Source organism: Podarcis erhardii, assembly GCF_964252035.2.
Source record: "Podarcis erhardii genome assembly, chromosome: 13".
NCBI classification, from domain to species: domain Eukaryota; kingdom Metazoa; phylum Chordata; class Lepidosauria; order Squamata; family Lacertidae; genus Podarcis; species Podarcis erhardii.
In genome coordinates, this window is record NC_138502.1 from 17,442,427 (window position 1) to 17,446,620 (window position 4,194).

General features: G+C 45.7%; 1 pseudogene across 1 annotated transcript; it reads left to right on the forward strand.

The window, feature by feature from the left end:
* Nucleotides 1-276: 276 nt before the first annotated feature.
* On the forward strand, nucleotides 277-1,248 carry LOC309328436 (galactoside alpha-(1,2)-fucosyltransferase 2 pseudogene; annotated as a pseudogene). Its single transcript has one exon. The product of its transcript is annotated as a galactoside alpha-(1,2)-fucosyltransferase 2 pseudogene (transcript).
* The last annotated feature ends 2,946 nt before the right edge of the window (nucleotides 1,249-4,194 follow it).

The following is a 4,194-nucleotide window of genomic DNA, read 5'->3' on the forward strand; positions in this document are numbered from 1 at the left end:
GTCACAGTGCCATCTAAGTCACTGCTGATGTACAACAGTGGTTGTGTTCTGCATGTTGATCTTACCTGTCTTTTCATCTTACTTTCCTCTTCCTTTAGGTGTTCCTATTGTGCAGGTATGGATCTCTCACAAAGATGTTCCTTCAGCCAACCTGCCCTCTTATTCTTCCTGTACTTCTTTGGTTTCCTGTCCCTCTCTACATTCTTGTACTTGTCTGAAAAAATACCATATCAGCAGTGGAGGATCAGCTTCAAGAATGCACCCAATTTCCCAGGGATGGGACCTCCTTCTTGCCTAACGGCCACCACCACTTCTTCTCGGCCATACTATAACACCACTTCTTCCAGGTCATCTTCTAAGATCATGGATAGTGGTATATGGACAGTGAACTCCATTGGCCGTTTGGGAAACCAGATGGGGGAATATGCCACCCTCTACGCCTTAGCCAAGATGAATGGACATCAAGCCTACATCTGTCCCGCCATGCACCAGTACCTCTCACCAATATTCCGGATCACTTTGCCTGTGATCAATGCTGAAGTGGCTAAAAAGATCCGCTGGAGGAACTTTGGTCTGCATGACTGGATGTCAGAGGATTATAAACACATCAAAGGCAAGTACGTCCGGCTGATGGGCTACCCATGTTCTTACACCTTTTATCACCATATCCGCCAAGAGATACTTCAGCAGTTCTCCTTCCATGACCACATCAAGGAAGAAGCCAATCAATATCTTCAGGAGCTATGGGGGCAGCGCCAGGAGGTGACATACGTTGGTGTGCATGTCCGCAGAGGGGATTATGTCCATGTGATGCCCAAGATCTGGAAAGGTGTGGTGGCTGACAGAGGCTATTTGGAGAAAGCCATGAACTATTTCAGAGCGAAGTACCCCAATCCCATCTTTGTGGTGACCAGCAATGGGATGGCGTGGTGCAAGAAAAACATCAATACCTCCAGGGGGGATGTGTATTTTTCTGGGGATGGGCGAGAATCCTCTCCGGAGAGGGATTTTGCTCTCCTTGCTCATTGCAACCACACAATAATGACGATTGGCACTTTTGGCTTCTGGGCGGGTTACCTGGCTGGTGGGGAGACCATCTACTTGGCCAACTACACCCTCCCAGACTCTCCCTTCCTTAAGGTCTTCAAGCCCTGGGCAGCGTTTTTGCCTGAATGGATTGGGATTCCAGCGGACCTTTTCCCTCTGCTGTCCAATAATTCTTCCCAAGTCCAGAAGCCAGAAGCTTGACCAAATAGTTGCTGATTCAGGTCAAATTAGATACTGTTGGAAGGACTTGCCTGGGCACTGATTCCACAAAGCATGTATGTAAGAGTGGTCACCAGCACTCCTGACAGAGCACTCAAAGACCTAGCTTGGTCAAACACATTGATTCCACCTCTTTTAGACCTCACTTTGCAGTATGGTGAAGAGGTTGGGACATAACCATATTCTAAGCCCTTCCACCACCAAGCACTTAGCAGCAATATGTACACAGGCACCATTTATTCCCTCCCTGGTTCCATTGCATAACTTTATCTCACCCCTTATTAGCTCTCTATTTATAGGCTTTGGGAGGAGTAAGAGCAGGAAAATGTTCAATACGAAGCAAGGAAGATGTTTTGCTTTGGTTTCTAGCCTGGTCAATTGTCAATAATGCGCTCAGAGAGACCCACTTCCAGAACTCCCTACTGCTGCCTTGCTTCTTAGTGCCCCCTATGTAATCCGATTGCTTCCCCAAATTCTTAACCCCCCCCCCCGCCTCCGAGTTTGATTGAAGACATCACACAATGTCATGCCTTGGGAGTCTTGATCTGGTAGATTGCCATGACACTGGGGAATCATGTGAGCATCCTATGATATTTTGTAGGCCACCATGGACCAATAGGCAGAGGAAACTGGACATAGGTCAAAATGGGATATCCGATGCGACCACTCTATGATGACAGTAGGTCATCATGGATCAAGAGCATGAGGTTTGGAAAGCCCTAGCCAATCAGGGGAGGGGGAATCTGGACATGTTGCAGACTGGCTTTTTCTTTTCTTTTCTTTTCTTTTCTTTTCTTTTCTTTTTTGGCATGCATAGTCATGCTGTGTGGCAGCAAAACCAGTCATGGTTCCTGTGGGTTTTACCTACTTTCCTGCCGATATGAAAAAAAGCTTCAGTAGTGTAGCAAGAAAGCGATCAGTACTAAGGAGCTAATCATTTCCCCCAAGAGCCATGAACATTAAGCTTAAAAGGGGAGAGTCAGGGAAGTTTTAGACAATCTGTTAAAAGCTTAACAAAACAAGTATTTCTGAGCCTCCTCATTCTGCCCATGAAGCAGTTCCGGCCAAGCCTACCTGTCTTCCCCTTAACTGTCAGGTGCAGGAGAGGTAAAGCTACAGCACAGCCAAATTCAAAAGGAGGAATCTGGGGTGTGCTCTAACTGTGCATGCGCACTATGCCTTGAAAGCACATCGGAAGCAGATCCCCCACTTGAGGCCACCATTATTGTTGCCTTCTTGGTGTTCCGGGTAGAGCTTAGAAATAAGTTCATCAGCTTTAACTCCAGAATCTTCAGCCAGGGCTCAGAATATGCCTCGGCATATTTTTGGATATCATACGGATCAGGACCTTGACAAGACTAAAGAGAGATTTGAATTGTTTTTAAGTTGTGTTGTATGGAAACCTAAATTGAGTGAAGCAGGGGTGCCAACTTGAATAAAATATTGTGGGGGCCCAGGTAAGTCCTGCCCTATACAATTGATCACATGATGAAGTGCACACACTCAATTTGAATGGCAATGCCTATCAACTTGAGAGCCAGTGTGGTGTAGTGGTTAAGAGCGGTGGACTCATAATCTGGTGAACCGGGTTCGCTTCCCCGCTCCTCCACATGCAGCTGCTGGGTGACCTTCGCTAGTCACACTTCTCTGAAGTCTCTCAGCCCCACTCACCTCACAGAGTGTTTGTTGTGGGGGAGGAAGGGAAAGGAGAATGTTAGCCGCTTTGAGAGTCCTTAGGGTAGTGATAAAGCGGGATATCAAATCCAAATCCAAACTTTGTGGGAGCCCAGCCCCCACAAAGCCCCCACGGCCCCTAGGAGTTGGCTTCTGTGTAATGAAGCCAGTAGGTTTGCAGCTAACCTTGGCATATGAAGTGATCTGCTTCGCCGACTCTGTCTCTGTTGCACCGCCACAAGAAAATCTGAAGGCAATTTAAAGCTCTTCCTCTCTGCTCATTGTATGGTATTGGGTACATATCTTTGTTACATTTTCAGTGAAATGATATCCATCTTGACATAATAATAAAAATAATTTATTATTTATACCTCGCAAATCTGGCTGGGTTTCCCCAGCCACTCTGGGCGGCTCACAACAGAATATTAAAAATACAATAAAACATCAAACGTTAAAAACTTCCCTAAACAAGGCTGCCTTCAGATGTCTTCTAAAAGTCAGATAGGTGTTTATTTCCTTGACATCTGATGGGAGGGCGTTCCCATCACATCAGGGTGCCTGGAAATATGAAATAGTATAAAACACTTTGACAAATCTAAAATGTTATTACACAAAGTAGGATGGTGCAACATATAGTTCTGATAGAACTTAGTGAATAGAGACTATATGTCATACAGGAGTATAGATTGCCCTCTGCCGGCAAACCCTGTTCCAGCAAGTTTGTCCCTGGAGACAGCCACACATGGGATTTGATGATGACCTGCATGTAAAGTCCAATTATCTGGACAGCCTGGTGGTGCCCCAGATTCTTTCTTCTTTGGTTTTTAGACCAGGCTCCCTTCCCTCCACGATTCCAAACACATACTTTCCGAAGACATTTTCGCACTTCAGGCAAACTACAAAACGGCATCTCCCCTGCCAGGGGGAAAAAGAATGATCAAAGATCTACGTTGGGAACAAAGGAGGAGTTATCAGAAACAAAGTGATGGATCGAATCAACTTTATGTAGTGGTTGAAGTGGAAATCAAAATCAAGGTGGGGGGATGGCATACTCTCCAACATTTCTCTGAGGAAAACAGGGTTGTCCCATTCCACAATGATAATGTTACTATTTATACCCCACACATCTTACTGGGTTGCCCCAGCTACTCTGGGCAGCTTCCAAAATATGTAAAAACATAATAAAACATTAAACATAAAAAAACGCTTCCCTAGACAGGATTGCCTTCAGATGGCTCTGGGCGGGTCGGATAC